General features: G+C 44.7%; 1 long non-coding RNA gene across 4 annotated transcripts in view; it reads right to left on the bottom strand.

Annotated features, from left to right (window-relative positions):
* Positions 1-1,070: 1,070 nt before the first annotated feature.
* The window catches only part of LOC112391477 (uncharacterized), a 22,332-nt gene continuing 6,750 nt past the window's right edge, over positions 1,071-16,652 (bottom strand). The window contains exons 2-5 of one of the 4 annotated variants that reach the window (XR_003001498.1): positions 12,670-13,280; positions 6,651-11,788; positions 5,656-5,798; positions 1,071-1,249 (exon numbers count right to left, since the gene is read on the bottom strand). This is a non-coding gene — a long non-coding RNA (uncharacterized LOC112391477). Of the gene's footprint in view, positions 1,250-5,498; positions 5,799-6,650; positions 11,789-12,669; positions 13,281-16,652 lie in introns of those variants that run through there. The other 3 variants (XR_003001499.1, XR_003001497.1, XR_003001500.1) reach the window with 3 other exon arrangements.

The following is a 16,652-nucleotide window of genomic DNA, read 5'->3' as shown; positions in this document are numbered from 1 at the left end:
TGAAATTCGAGTAATTAGAGCTCTATAAACGTTTAACGCTTGTTAAAACTGTTGCATTGATGTTCTCGTATGTTCTCATAACAATCCAGGGTACCACCTCCAGATAACTTTCTGGAAAAAACTCTCAAAATCAAGACAGTAGGCTGATGAATGCCGAAAGACTCTTAGCAGGAGCCACATTCTTTTTTGTTGTTCTTGCTGGGTCTCCAGCTTAGAGCCTTCTGGTCAAAGCAGCCGTCTTTTTCCCTTCAGAGAGCATGTTTACGGCTCTGGTTTGCTTCATCTGGGATTGCTGCTCTGGAGGGCCAGAAATCAAACATGACGTGAAGATAGAAACACTTGCGGGAACCTCACATGCCTGGCTGCCCTGTTTCAGGACGCTCAGATTAGCTCTGCTTGGCTGTGAATAGGGTGGTGATTCCACACATAGATTTTCCCCCCATGGGATTCTTGCTTGTTTTAAAGCAGCTAAACTTTGCCGCTCTATAGAACCATAATCAGGAATATTTATTTTAAGCCCCATCTCTGCAGGACTCTGTGCTAGATTCTCCTCAGCCCTATTCAGAAAACGTCAACCGACCTGCCTCTTGTGTGCTAGGTGCTGAGGGCCTGAAACCACACTCCAGGAGAAGAGTTACTGAGTGCAGGCCTGTTCCTGCCACACACATGTGCAGTATTAACTCGGGGCCAGGTTAGGTACCTGTGCCAGCCAGAGTGATGCCACTCCCTGCTCTGCTGAGAAGGTGAAGACCATTCAGTTCATCTGTCCATTCCCTCCAGGGATTCCTTCCCCTTCCCAGGCAACCTCTTGTCTCTAATGCAGCCACAGACACACCCACCCAGACCCCAGGCTCTCACTGAGCAATACAGTTGAACCCACCTCTCCAGGTTGGTCACCCCCAAACCTCCTTACTACTCTGCAGCCTGGTGGGTTTTTTTGTTTTTTTTTTTTTTGCGGTACGTGGGCCTCTCACTGTTGTGGCCTCTCCCGTTGCGGAGCACAGGCTCCGGATGCGCAGGCTCAGCGGCCGTGGCTCACAGGCCCAGCCGCTCCGCGGCATGTGGGATCTTCCAGGACCGGGGCACGAACCCGTGTCCCCTGCATCGCAGGCGGACTCTCAACCACTGCGCCACCAGGGAAGCCCTGCAGCCTGTTTTTGCTTCATCTCTTCACTCAGCAAACATTTGCTCAGTGCTCACTGTTGAAGCTTGCAGAAGGCAGGCTCCCTGTCTCTGTGGAATGTATGTTCTAGGAGGGAGAAACAGCAAACAAGTAACTCAGACAAATTAATGAATGCTTCAATAATTAATGCTTAGTTAATTACTTAGGTAGATTAGTAGTGATAAGGGCTATGAAACAAGGCTGACAGGGTGATGGGATGGAATGGTAGGGATGCTACTTGAGGTACAGCTGTTAAGGGAAGTTTATGAGAGTTGAGATATGAATGACAAGGAGCCAGACGTGAAGATCTGGGGAGAAGTGTGCATCAGGCAGAGGGAATGGCAAATGCAAAGGCCCTGAGGTGAGAACAAGCTGGACAGGTCCCAGGGAAAGAAGGAGGGCTGTGAGGAGAGGGGGACGGGACGAAGTCAGAGATGCAGGCCTGGCCAGGTACTCTGCAAGGACCATACTGTAATCTAATAGGGTTTTATCCCATCGAGTGATGCCGCCTGCTGTGTTTCAAGAAAATCACTCTTGCCTCCATCCTATCTCCATCCAGCTCTGAGCTCGTGGCCTCACACCCTGACTCACCCCTGCTTGTTGGTTAGGGTGCCCTCAGCTCTGCCCACCGCGCCCTGGCCCGGCTCTGGCCCTCCCATGCCCACTGCCCGCGTTCAGGCCTGTCACTTCTGCAGCCCCAGCACCAATTGACCAACCGTGCCTGGGGATTCAGAGGGTGGGTGAGTCAGTCTTCCCCGAGCTGGACTGAGCGCTGGGCAGAGAAGAGAGCGAGGTGCTTACTGGGCTGTGAGACCTTGGACAGACTCCTCTGTGCTGGGCTGTACTTGTATCACACTCACTCCTCTGAGACTGGCACTGTTGTCATGCCCATTCTACAGTGGAGGAAACTGAGGCACAGAGAGGTTAAGTAACTTTTCCAGAGTCCCCAGCTAGCATGTGGTTGAGCCAGGATTCAAAGCAGATGGTCTGATAGCCCCATGTTCTAAACCACTACATTCCACTGCCACATGCAGTGGGGATGGCTGTTCCTTCCCAGCCGCCTGACAGTCCTGAGCGAGGTCCTTTTCCAGAGTGCTCAGCCCAGAGTGCTGCCCTCACTGGGGACACCAGATGCCCCCTGCTGACACACTCAGCCTCAAGCCGTCAGCAGACCCGTTGAGTTCACCGAGTTAGGGCGGCACCTCCAACCTCAGCCAAGCCAGTGCTGACTGTCCTCTCCAGGGGGAGCCCAACAGCCCTTTCCTCGTCCACCTGTGAAAACCCCACTCTGGGCACATCCACCACCTGCCAAGTAACAGTCAGGAATAGTAATAGGAGCAAGTGATTACGGAGCACTCCCTATGGAATTCTTATTTTACCGATGGAGAAACTAAAGCACACCCTGCTTAAGGTCACAGAGCTAGTAAATGGCAGAACCAGGATTTGAACCCAGGCAGGTTGGCTCTGGAGACCCTTTAGAGTACAATTCTTATTTATTTTTTTAAATTTATTATTACTATTTTTTGCGGTACGCGGGCCTCTCACTGTTGTGGCCTCTCCCGTTGCGGAGCACAGGCTCCGGACGCGCAGGTTCAGCGGCCATGGCTTACGGGCCCAGCCGCTCCGCGGCATGTGGGATCCTCCCGGACCGGGGCACGAACCCGTGTCCCCTGCATCGGCAGGCAGACTCTCAACCGCTGTGCCACCAGGGAAGCCCTAGAGTACAATTCTTCATACTGAAGCCCCACAGAATGGTCTAATTTTATTAACATAAGACAGACCTGTCAGTATTTGAAGACAACTATCACATCTCTCTTGGTTCCAAACCACCACACCAAGCTCTCAGGGAGCAGTTCTACCCTGAGTCCCTTTCTTTCTCCCAGAAAAGCACAAAGAGTGCTTTGTAATTCTCCATCCAAATCCAGATACTTGTGAGAGGCGAGGGAGCACAATTAATAATTATGCTGGGACAACAGGCATAAATGTGGACTGTCCTGGGCAAACCAGGAAGTGGTTCTCCCTACCCCCGGGCCACAGCAGAAATGCCACCACTTGGCATGCCTTCTGAGCATTCTGTTCAAGCGGATTATCGGGAAGTTGAACTAACTTTACACAGATACGTTATTGATGGGACATCAGGTTTCAGGAGTCTGCCATTAGTCAGACTTCTTCCAGTGGAAAAGTGCTGGATGTAAGGTCAAGTCCCACAGTTGCCACTGTGAACTTGGATGAGTCACCTCCCATTCACGCTCACTGTTTTCTTGTCTGTGAAATAGAGGTTGATCACCCGGGAGTCCCTTCTAGTTCTAAATCTCTGATCCCACGTCAGCCTTCCCAACACAAGCAAAGGTCTAAGTTCTCACTTTGAAGCCATGAACATGGAACTTGAAGGTTTTAACCCATTTTCTGTCAGTTTAGCAGCTCTTCTACCAGCTTATTTGCCAAACCCCAGAGGTAGATTTTGAGAGTAAGATCCCCTTATCTTGTCTACTCTGGGGGTGTCAGTGAAACTGTGCTGAGCACTAATTATCTTCTTTAAATAATGCTTTTCCTCCGAGACAGCCATGGATTTTGTCGATACAAACACAGGAGATAGAAAATGGCCTTCAAGGAAAGTGCCTGTTGACTTACTGAGAAATTTCTTTATTTTTAAAAAAGAAAGAAAGCTTTTTATGTTCCCTAAAACCTGTACCTCTGAAATAATTTCAAAGTGTTTTCACATAATTTATCACATTAGATCCTCAAAATGGCCGTGTAAGATAGGTGTCGTGTTTGTTGTCCGGATATTGAAACAGAGGCTCAAGGAGACGAAATGGCTGGTCTGAGGGCGCACAGCTGGTTAGTGGTAGGGCTGCAACTCACATTCACGTCTGCAGGATCCTTATCTAAGAGTTTCTGTGCTGCACCAGTAGTTCTCACTTTGTTTGAGTTTTTTAGCAGAGAACTCATTTTTTTCAAGAAGAAAGGAAGTTTTTCTGGGGAAAGTCGAGTGTATGTGCCTTCCATGGTGCTCTGTGAGGGGGTCCCCGCAACCCGCACAGAGCATGGCTTGAACAACCCTGCACTTTTCCAAGGTGCCTCACACTGTTTTGCCCTTTTCTAGGGTATAGAGTGCTTGTGGGGTTCGGCACAGTTTCACTGTACATGAACTTGTTGCATTTAATAAGCTTCACCGTGATTCTCGGTCACCTGGTCAAACATCTGGGGGCTTGTGTCAGCTGCACGGACACGGTCTTTGCTAGGAGGTTTGACTGCCTCCTTCCCGCCCCCCTCCCCTAATCCCCAAGGCTCAGTTATAAACCTCTCCACCCTGTTTTTCCACCTTGCTCTGCGGAATCCCAGTCCCACCTGTACCATTCACAGACTCCTGTGGCCTTTCTGGATAGGACTTGCCTGCCTTCGTCATTCATCCACCCACCCAATAAACACATTAAGTATATACTAAATAAAATCATGTGAAAAGGCCCAGCCTAGCAACTGGAACATAAGGAAAATGAGTTCCCATCCCTACCACAAAGCTTGGTACCCCTTCATTTCCTTGTATCTGAGATGACTGGCTTCCCCATGACAATCTCCCAGGTCCCGTCTCTTGAGAAACGCTATTGCTGTTATGCCAGCCTTTTCTCTTCCCTCGAAGGTAAAAATGGGGTGCTTGGCTTATTGTCATGGCCTGCGTATCCGGTCCTCTCCCCACAGTCAAAGCACAAGTGTGTGCCTCCACCAGAAGTTACCCCCCAAAAGAGGAAAATTTAGAGAACAAGCTTTCCATTCTCTGAGGTTGCTGGGTTGCAGGGAGCAGCTAAGTGGCTTCTATTCACAGAGCCCCCCTATCTAGGAGAAAAAAAAGAGCAGGAAATAGTTCCTATTTTTTAAGTCTAGATTTTGCTCTCTCTCAGCAGCGTTTAAATGCCCAGTCTCACCAACTGACAGGACATGTAATAAATGCTGAAGGTTTATGTTTATGCTTAAGGTTCTGTTACTCTTGCCTAGAGTCTGGAGCTTTGCACACACTGGGAACTGATCCTTCTCTTTCAAAACATGCAGCATACATACTGCCAGATTTTTCTTAAATCTACTTCTTCAGTCTCCACCAGATAAGATTTATTAATTGGAGATAGTTTTAAAAGACATGATAGGACTTCCCTGGTAGTACAGTGGTTAAGAATCCGCCTGCCAGTGCGGGGGACACGGGTTCGAGCCCTGATCCGGGAAGATCCCATAGGCGGCGGAGCAACTAAGCCTATGTGCCACAACTACTGAGCCTGCACTCTAGAGCCCGTGAGCCACAACTACTGAAGCCCGTGTGCCTAGAGCCCATGCTCCGCAACAAGAGAAGCCACCACAATGAGAAGCCCACACACCGCAACGAAGAGTAGCCCCTGCTTGCCACAACTAGAGAAAGCCCGCATGCAGCAATGAAGACCCAACGCAGCCAAAAATAATGATAAAATAGAAGACATGATATATTCTCAAAAATAAGTTGATAATCTTACCTTCTATAGATCATTCAGAAACGTCAAAGCATTAGTCCAGTATGAACTGTTAGAAAATATTTTTGACATTCTGTTTTTTGGTTTTTGTGAAAGACAGATACTTAGCTTAGACCCTGTTTCTTTTACGATGATCCTTTTTCTTTCTGAAAGAGAAGTAATTATGAGAAGCATCAATCCAAAGTTCCACCAAACCGCTGTAAATTTAGCACTTTCTCTTCATTCTGCCTATCTCCATGGGTCTTTAAAAAGAATCTAGCCATATCCTGGATTATGTAATAGTGCCTCAGCTGTCTCCATGGGACATCAGTATAGTGTGTGTGTGTATGTGTTTGTGTAAGTGATTGGATGCCTGGGCTAAAGTCATGGGTAGCTGTCTGTTTTACTTGTGATGATCATTTTAGTTTCTAGTCAAAATTGCCCGTTTTGTTCTTTGGGTGACTTTTCACACTGAACTGAACATCTGATGCTCAGTCCAGCTAAGCCAGGAGCCCCTACAATGTTCCAGTCTGCCCTGAACACAGCAGCCCCCATGCCCTCATCCACAGCTTTGGATCTACCCTACTGGTAAGTAAGAGGAAGTGGAACAGCAGGATGGGCTGGTCACCTGCTAGTTTCCATTAGTGTCTTAATGTTCACATTGCATCCTTGGTTGGACTCCTTAATTTTTAATGTCAGACCAGGAATCCTTTAAGAAAACAAAGTAGGGAAATCTTTTCATTGGAAAATATCTTAAAACCAAAGAAAACGACAGAGGAAAATTGTGATGTATTTTAGGCGGAAGCTGGTGGTATGAGTTCCTCGATATCCTTTTAATGCTGTTGCTCTTTTCTTAGATCTGCCTTTTAGGAACGTCGACTTGTCTTTGCATAAAAGTTATTCTGTGATTTTTGTATTCCATTTTATTTATATATTGAATTTATTATAGTTATGTGTTGGTATGTAACAAACCACCCCAAAACTTAGTGGCTTAAAAACACAATCATTTAATTGCTTACAATTCTGCAATCTGGGCTGGGCTCAGCTGGGCAGCTCTTCTGCCATTCTTGCCTGTGGTCAGTCTGGGGCTGCATTCAGATGGCAGGTTAGCTGCGGCAGGACTGAGCTGGGCTTCTCTTTTTCTCCAGGAAATGTCAGGACCTTTCACTTTCCAAGTGGCCTCTCCAAGTAGTCTTTCCATATGGTCTCTTCAGCAGGATTGCTGGACTTTTTACATGGTAGTTAGAATCAGAAAAGCAGAAGCTGCCAGGCCTTCTTAAGGCTCAGGCCCAGAACTAGCAGGTTCTTCACTTTCTTTTTTTTAAATCAAGTCACAGGTACCGCCCAGTTCAAGGGGAGGGGACTACACAAGGTGTGAATACCAGGAGGCATGCTTCATTGGAGGCCAGCAGTGGAACAGACTACCCCACAGTCATTCTTCAATCACATGACACTTACCAAGTGCATGTCATGCACCAGGCAGTGAGCATACAATGATGAAGAAGCAAAGCCTTGTCTCTGCCCTTATGGAGTTTTATTAGTCTGTGGGGAGCACAGGGAATGAGGAATCAGAAAATTACCATGCCAGCGCTGAGTGCTGGGATGGGAGGAATGCTAGGGGCCCTGGGAGCACACCTGGACTTCATGGAAAGACAGAGGAGGCATCCTGTGGAGATGGCTGAGAGGGCTGCTGGGAAAAGAACAGCATGCTCCCTGGCCAAGAGACAAGAGAAAATATGGCTCTTCCGTGGAGCTGAAGAAGTTTTGTGTGGCTAGCGAGTGGAGTGTGGAGGGTAGAGCTGCGTGGGTATGTTCGGTGGGGGGAGGGGAGGAGTCACACCTCGGGTTCAAACAAAAAGCCCAAGAACTAAGCAGGAGCCTCCTCACTTATTGAGAGCCTGGTAAGCCAAGTTTGGACTAGACTTGATTTCAGTTGTGACAGGAAGAGAATTTTAAGCAGATTTGCCTTTCAGAGAGATCATAGCTACATCATGGAAGCTATGGAGAATGGAAGGACCTGGGCCTGGAGACCCCAAGAAACTGTTCTGGGGCCAGGCAGGGGAGAGTGGTGGATGGCTCAGGGGACGAGTCCAGAGATACTAGGAAGTAGAATCTGCAAGTCTTGGTAATCGGTTGATTGGTTATAGGAGTGAATGAGAGGGAAGAGGCGAGGGTTACCTTCAGGTTTTTGGCTTGGGCGGCCAGTGATAGTCTCATCTGCTCCAGTAGGGAGCCCTGGAAGAGAGGCAGGGTTGGATCCCATCGAGGTGGGCTGGAAGTAGCAAGGAGAGCCAACTGGAATATACCAAGTTTGATTCCTTTGGGTTTTAGTCCACTGCAAACCTTTTTCAGACTAACATGTTGTGAGAACCTTATTAGAACCTGCTTCTTCTGCTTCCCTCCCCCACCTCTCTCACCCACTGTGTTGCTTTCTGCTTCTCTCCTTTCCTCCCACGGGGAAGAGTAGAATGACCAGGTCTGAAGCAGGAGTGTCCAAGGATGGCACCTTCTTGAACCTTTCACTTTGAGGGCAGTGGGTTGGAAACACTGGTGATGGAGAGTTATAGGATTTGAGGTAGGCAGCTTACAGAGAGCAACTCAGGTCATAGGGTTGAGAAGTGCAAAGGTGAGGGGATTTAGGACAAGATTGGGAAAAGGAGAAGAGAAAAAAAAAAAATACACCAGTTACGGCAAGGAAAATGAATCATCTGAGGAGGAAATACTGAACAGAATAGAAAAAGCAAAGAGAAAGAGGCAGCCCCACAGCTATGACCTCTGTCATGGAAGACTCTAGAATCTTGTTCTTTCATGCCTCCTTTTCATATCCACATTCTAAAAGTTAGAAAAGTAAAATAAGCCTTTTTCCTGAAAGCCTCAGTGGGCCTTCAGATAAGCTTTCTTGTAATATATGAAAAAGGGAAATGAGCAGTTAATACACTAAGGTAACCTCTAGTCCTTTTGTGGAAGAAAAGGAACCCTAAGAAAGGGACATGCATACAAACCATTAAAGTCAATTTTTAAAAATTATTGTCTATTCTCAAGCGATTTGACAGAAAAATATCTGTAGCCTGAGAAGATGGGGAGAGAGCATGTCCCTGTGATCAATTTTTAATAAACGTAAATGGTATAATAAATTATGCATTGAGGAGTGGTATAAAGCATTAAACAATGAAGGATAAATAATTTAAATGATTAAAAACTGCCTCTGTCATATGTTTGATGTATGAGAACTCTATTTGACTTTTCTAGGAAATAGAGGAGGATTTCTTTTTTTAAAGGGGATTTTTCAAAATAGATTTTTTAAAAGGAAAATCATGTGATGGTCTGCCGAGAGACGGTGTTGAGCACAGAAATACCAATTTCCATGATCCTGTATCTTGTGCTCCTTTGATAAACACGTGAGTTGTGCCTTGCTAGTGGGTGGGATTCTATCAGGTGATCAATGGTGGAGGCACTGCCCATCTTCTAGAAGGCTGAGACTCCAGATCTCTTTCCTCGTGTCCAGAGAGACGTGGTCTGGGTGTTGGAGTACAGTGACCTTATACAGTCTTAAACTTCCAGTATTCTGTGTAGGAGGAACTGTCTCTGCATATTCAGTGCCTCAGGTAAACTTCCATTTCTATCCCCAAATTAGAGTAACTGGATGGGTTATAACCAAAGAAGTGTTGACCAAGGCTTGCCCCCTTCTTGGACACCACTCACCTGTGGTTTAGGGGAGCCACATTCATCAAAAGCACCATATTATAACATGCAGTGGCTAAGAGCACAAGTATCGGGGTCAGACCTGTCTGGGTGTGAACCACTGTGTACCACTCAGGAGCTTTATCACCTTTGTCAGGTTAATTAACCTCCTTGAAGCACCATTTCCTTATTTGTAAAATGGGTTCAGTAATACCCCAAAGGACTGTTGAGCACTAAATAAGGAACAAATGTCAGTAGCTTAGCTCAGTGTCTGGAACATAGTAAATGCTCAATACATGTTTATTAACTACATAATTATATATTGAGGGTTTATTTTCTGGTCTCAGAGGAGTGCAAAATAGACCAATAGAACCAGAACAAAAACTGTAAACCTAAGAAATATCCACCATGTAATCTCAATCAAAGATCGTAAGCTGTGGTCTAAGAGCCATTTCTGGAAAATGCAGTATTTTTTAAAAATCAAATTCAGATACCTTAAGGCAAAGGACACATGTGCTCCAGTTAACCCCAGTCCGCAGTGTTTCCATTGGCTTTTACTTCTCTACTTGCCCAGCTCTGATAGAAGTTTGAATTTGCCACCTCAAACTGAATAGTTAGTTCTATAAAGTTAAATTGGTTTCCCCTAAGTTTCCTTAGGTGTTTTAATTAAGCTTGGGGCATCTGATTGCTCTATAGCCTTAGTGGAAATAGGGAAAAAAATTTTTTTCCCAACAGAATAATTTTGATAAAATTAAAGGTAATACAGGCCAGCAAATCTGCCAGTTGTATACTTTGTTGTTCTTCCAAATTAATATTTTCCTAACATCCATGTAGGTATTTTATTGCCTCCATGGCAATTCAGAATCTGATTATCCAGAAATATAATTGCAGGCATTTATGGTTGATATTCTGAAAACACAAATGCTGATCAATAAAAGTTCAAATTCCAAATATTGGTGCACCAGACAACGGGAAACTGAAGGCTCACTCTAGGTATTTGAAATCATGGCTGCAAATATGTTGACACTTCTCCCATTGAGAGGTGGGTCTATGTCCCCTTCCTTTGACTCTGGTGGGGGAAGGGGATTGTACTTCTTTTACTAAGAGAGTAAGACAGAAGTGGCCCCATGTGTCTTTCAAGGCTAGGTCATAAAAGGCCGTACTTCTGCCGTGTTCACTGGGAACACAGAGACTTGAGCCACCAAGTAAGAAGTCTAACTAGATGTAAGTGCTGTGGTGGACAGTCTTGGTGAGCCCATCCTTTAGCCTTCCCAGCCTTGCGTCAGACATAAATGAAGAAACCATCAAGGAAGTGGATTCTCCAGCCCTAGCCTTCTCGCCCCCAAGTTATCAATGATCCCAGCTAAGACCACAGATAATATGGAACAGAGACGAGTTGTCTTCATCATGACCTTTCTAAATTCCTGACCCACAGAATCCATGAGGCTAATGAAATGGTGGTTTTACAAAGCTGAGTTTTGGGCTCATTTGTTACACAGCAGTAGATAACTAGAGCACTCACCCACCATGGTGGGCTGGCTGTATAGCTGGGGTAGTTACAGTATCACATCATTGTGTTTATAAGATCTTGACTGTAAGAACCACCTGGTCCCATCAAAATGTACCATATTATTGCTAGGTTTTTTCCATACAAGATAAACATGGGAGAGTGAGCTAATCAGTTAATAGATATGTACTGAACTGAGACCCAGTAATAGGTGACAAACCAAGCTCTTCTGCAATTTTAGAGCTTGCTCAGAGGAGTATGTTATTGTTTTTCATTTAGCAGGAAGTCCGTGTCACCACCTCTAAAGTAGAAATAACAGCTTTCTTCAATGATGATGGATTAGGCAATGCATTAAAAAGCACTTAGGGTTTGGTTTTTGTTTTTTTTTTTAAAGGAAAACATTGTTAATACATATAAACACTTAATGTCATAATTATTTTAGGTTAATGGATAACGCTAATAGTTTGTGCTATTAAGAGCATTTACAAAGCAATCTGAGCATATACAGGAGAATTAGGCTATTAGGGCCTGAGGTAGCATGTGCTTCAGAAACAGCTGAACTGTAGTAACAGTCTTAGTACTTACATTTGGAGTTAGTTTAGTGGTCTTTTTATGAAAAGTCTGATTTCGGTCTGAATTTTGAAAATCAGGGTATGGCAGATCACAGGGCAGATCCCTTCTGAGAGGCTGTGTGGAGAAATCTTTATTTTTCTAATCGCTGCCTTTTCAGCCCAGCCAGCAACAGAGAAAGCCAGCTCCTTGTGGGTCAGAATGCATATTCCTAGATCAGGGGTAGCGAATTCACAGCACAATGCAATGCCAGTAAACCAGGCTGTCTCTAGACACGTTAAGTTCACCGTAGTGCTAGTCTCAAGTGTGCTTGTGTGGCCATCACACGTGAGTCCTCATGGCAGGCACCTGCTTGGCCATTTCTCACTGCCCATCCTTCTGAAGAGAGCCCATGGGCACCTTGAACCAGAACAAAGATCACTAGCACAGGTATGCCTGAAAATAGATTGGTGGCTTTCTATTTGTCAAAGACTTTCTATCTTGTTTGGACACCACTCTGTTAAAAATACTGTCAGGAGGTGTACTGTTTATGTTTAATCCTAGAGAGAAAACTGAAAAGCTAGGAGATTTCATTTTTTTTTTGACTGCTAAGGAGAGCAGTCGAGATGGTATTATGATTCAGTGAAAGTAGAAGGTCCAAGAAACACTAGTACAGGAGATTGTAGAAAGAGGGACAAAGGGAATTTTATATCCAGTTTCACCTTAAGATCTATAAATTACTAGGCAGGTTAACGTAGAATTGGAATCAGCATTTTTCGTTTTCAAGCTTTTATACTTTGTGCATACACAGAGTGGACCATTTATAAAACTGGTAAACTGGACTGTGGATTTGAGAATGAGGAATTCCTCTGTGTTTTGGGGAGGCAGTGATCGTTCATTCATTCAGTAAACACCTGCAAGGTGCCAAGCCCCTTTCTTTCCCCTAACCTCCAGATGGACTGGTAAGGAGTGGTCTAGGGGATGGCTGGTCCAGTGGAGTGAAGGAGTGAGACTCTACTGAGAAGGTTGAGAGGAAGAAGGAAGGAAGGAAGGGAGGGAGGGAGGAAGGGGCTGACCTTCGACCAAGGCCAAGATTGGCATCACAGGAGACAGAACACCTCTCTCTTGAGGTGCTTTTTGCCTTAAGTTTCACTCTTTACTTCAGAGATGTACTGAGAGATGGAAAGTAATTTCTTTGTTTCGCTACATACTGTTCCAGACTTTTTGTAAGGGCTGATAAAGCAGACTGCGGTGGGGAGCATGTCATTAGCACATTCTCATGTGTTAGGACAGTCACTCACCTCTGGGTATGCCTCCTCTTTTCCTTTAAAAGGGCCAGTAATGTTCCAAACTTCCCGTCTCCTTTCAAGAGACATGAAACTATCACAGGTACAGGACAACAGTAAAAGGTTGTTGTTGGTTTTTTAAAATCCATCTCAAATCTTTCCTTCATCAGCTTGGCATAAGGAGAACGTGAGGGAGGGACTGTCCAGAAGGAACGGTGGTTTATAACTGAGCCTTGGAGTCACTGCAGCAGCAGAGCTTCTGAGCCGCCATTGTCAGGATGGGGAACCACGTTGAGATAAAGAAGTATCTGGTCCAGTGCAGTTCAGTGACGTTTACAGTTGTGGCTAAGGTAGCAATTTACTCTATTCGGAATTACTCTTGATCACTGTCTCCTTGGTTGACATGAACTGGCTGGTTGCCATTTATGAGCCCTGGTGTGTGAAAAATATGTGTTTTTGAAGATGGGCATTATACCCAGTGTGGCATGCCCGTGACAACCACAGATTCACATCCCTCATCTCAGGAGACTCAGGGCGCACTCATTGCGCGGAATGGTGAGTGAAATGGCTGTCACTTGTATATTGTTTTTTCTCTCTTTTTCCTTCAAGCATAAAGAGTTGGATTTCTGTAAGTAAAATATGCCTGTTATTGCAACTGCGCGAATAAGGAACATAATCCTAAGATGTGTCTGTGCGCCGTTAGCACAGTTTGGTCGTGAGTTCCTAGATTTTTTTTCTTTACAGTTTGGATAGCAAATTGGATTGCAAGACAGTCTATCATTAATGACAACCCAGGGTTGCGTTGGTGTTGCTTTGCTTTATTTGTTTTTGTTTTTGTAACCCTAAATCTTTGTCCTTAATCAAGCGAAATGAATTATTTTTAACCTGAATTTATACATTTATCCGTACATTTGGTAGCACACTACTCGTTACAGCTTATCTTCCCCCTGCATATTCCTTATGGCTTAGGAAGGCTTTACACTTATGAAGTCTAGTTACTAAAAATGTCAACGTATTTTGATGAATATTGCAGTTCATGGTGTTCATTTTCCAGTAAAGAGGGAAGTATAATTTATTAAAACAGTTCATCATAATATTCCATTAACTCCTATTCTGCCTATACTTTCAGCAGTGTTATTAATGATCCACAGTGCCCCTAAGGTTAAAATGCAGTTTATATAAAATGTTCAGGAAACGTATTTAAATAAGTACACTTATGTTATTAGATGCAGAGATGTTTGATCATTTTTGTACATACGTTTGTCCTTGGAAGTTGTAGCTGCTATGTTGCTTTCAGTACAGTAAGCATATCACTGAGAGATGTGCAACAGTAATTTAGCAAATAGCACCTTGTTTTATTTTGGGTGCCTCTCAGAGCACCAACGTTATTTCTAGGTGAAGAAAATAATAGGTAATTATATATAAAATATATTGTTACTCATTCAGAATGACTGTGAGTAATTAATAAAATCTTGAGAGATGTTTATCTTTTGAAAGTTTACCTCTTTTATAGAATCATGTAATTCAGCCTGTCTGCAGCCACTTCAAAATCCAAATCATAATCCAGAAAATATGTGTTAAACACATGTGGTTGGGTTTGATGTTGCTCAGCTGGATGTGACCCACACTCTAATTGTAACCTGAATAAATCTAGAGGCCCCACATGGTCCAGATCCTGCTTGGAGTCTCATTCAAAGAAAACATCAGAAAGCCAGAAAGCCTTGAAGAGTAATGTATCTCTTTCATCTAAGGTTTTCTAAAAGGCATGGCTTAAAGGTGTTACAGTTTGCACCACATAAACAATTTCTCCAAAATTCTGTGTAGCCATCTGTCCCTCCCCCTACACTCATGGCCACTGCTAAACCTCTCTGTCTATCTCATCCACATAGTGTTTCACTGGCTACGCAACCCTTCATCATTCAAAAAAACTTAATGGAGATATAATTCACAAACCATTTTCCTCCTAATTTTTTGATCAGACACAAATACATCCATCTCTTCCAAATTTAGAAGCATAAATGCTACACCACTTCCAAAGTTAGGGTATGCAGATGGATTTCCTGTTCTACTTCCTGGATGGACTGTGCCTCTCTAGAATGACTGGAGGACCTGTAGCTCCACTGCCTCTGATTTCTGAATATCTTTTATTTCCTGTTTACCCAGCACCCTCAGAAGTAAAGCCCATTGCCTCACTCTGATTGTATTTCTTTTTTAATAAATTTATTTATTTGTTTATTTATTTATTTATTTTTGGCTGCATTGGGTCTTCGTTGCCGCGTGCGGGCTTTCTCTAGATGCCGCAAGCAGGGGCTACTCTTCGTTGCGGTGCGTGGGCTTCTCATCGCGGTGGCTTCTCTTGTTGTGGAGCACGGGCTCTAGGCGTGTGGGCTTCAGTAGTTGTGGCACGCAGGCTTAGTTGCTCCGTGGCATGTGGGATCTTCCCGGATCAGGGCTCGAACCCGTGTCCCCTGCACTGGCAGGTGGATTCTTAACCACTGTGCCACCAGGGAAGTCCCTGATTGCATCTCTTGTAAGAAATTCTAATGTAGAATTTCCTAATAAAATTTCCACCTACTAACAGTAACAGGAGCCACCATTTATGCACTGCAGTGGCTAAGCTCTTTGAATGCAGCATCACACTCAATACTCAGAAGGTTATCTGCATATTACAGATGAGTAAACTGGGACCCAAAGAATAAAGTAATTCACTGCAATTAGTAAGTGATGGATCTGGGATTTGAACCCAGGTAGTTTGATTCCAGAATCCTTCCTTTTAGGAATGACATGAGCTTCTTTACCCATTCTACCGTATTCGATGTGCTCTTAAATGTGGAAGGGAGGGATGCATCTGAGTAGGAAGATTGTGAAAACAGGCAATTAGTTAGCTGTTCTCTTGGTCCCATGTTATGTATACGTGTGAGAAAAACACAAATCCTGAATCAGGGCTACAGATCTGCGTAATACCCACTCATGATCTCTCCCAGTAACCTTGGTTCACTTCTGAATTGTAAGATTGCCTTATATTCTTCTTTTCTCTATTCAGCCTAAAAGAAAGGAGCAAGAAATGTGTGAGATGGTCTTGGTTCTCAATATTGTCTACAACCTCTGGAGTTCTGAGTTTATGAGGCTTCTTAAAACTCATCCTGGGTGAATGTCAAGGCTTTCTGTGTGCCCCTAGCCAGTCTTTTTTTGAACGAGGGAATTTGTCATATGCTTTCAATGTTTTGATCAACAACAAAGATGAGTGAGGGGCCTAGTTATTTGGAATTAAACTGTGTGAAATTGGAAACAGCCAGTTTGGTTGTTGGCCTCAGGTCCCGTAGTATGCCAAAGAATGACTCTGTCAGGTAGGGCTCTGGCTTTAAAGACAGCTGGCCAGAGTGCTTGATGATTCTGGCTTAGATTACATTACAATGGCATAGTCAAATGTACCAGAGTGCGGTGCATCATCAAGAGAACTTTCTTGACTTTTCATCTTCTTTTTAGCTGTTCCAAGTGCTCAGAAATGTGGTGCATGGTGTCTTTTTGCATGACTGCTAATGAGGAAAGCCTTTGGCATGACATAATGCTCCCCAAACCCCTGAGGGTCAGTGTAGAAACAATTGCTCTGGGGTCCGGCTGGACTGTTTGACCTACATGGTGAAGCACTGACTGCCAAGGGTGTGCCTTGCTGCAATTTCTCTCTGCAAAACATGCATGTGGTGTGCATGGGTTTAGCTTTCTCTGAAACAGAAGTTTTGGTGTATGTTGGAAATGACACTGGACTTGTAGTCAGAAGCTTTGGGTTTAAATCCCAGTTCTAGGGCTTCCCTGGTGGCGCAGTGGTTGAGAGTCCGCCTGCCGATGCAGGGGACGCGGGTTCGTGCCCCGGTCTGGGAAGATCCCACGTGCCGCAGAGCGGCTGGGCCCGTGAGCCATGGCCGCTGAGCCTGCGCGTCCGGAGTCTGTGTTCCGCAACGGGAGAGGCCACAACAGTGAGAGGCCCGCGTACCGCAAAA

This window comes from Neophocaena asiaeorientalis, unplaced genomic scaffold (genome assembly GCF_003031525.2).
Source record: "Neophocaena asiaeorientalis asiaeorientalis breed wild unplaced genomic scaffold, Neophocaena_asiaeorientalis_V1.1 scaffold96, whole genome shotgun sequence".
NCBI lineage: Eukaryota > Metazoa > Chordata > Mammalia > Artiodactyla > Phocoenidae > Neophocaena > Neophocaena asiaeorientalis.
This window is presented reverse-complemented; position numbering and strand designations above follow the sequence as displayed.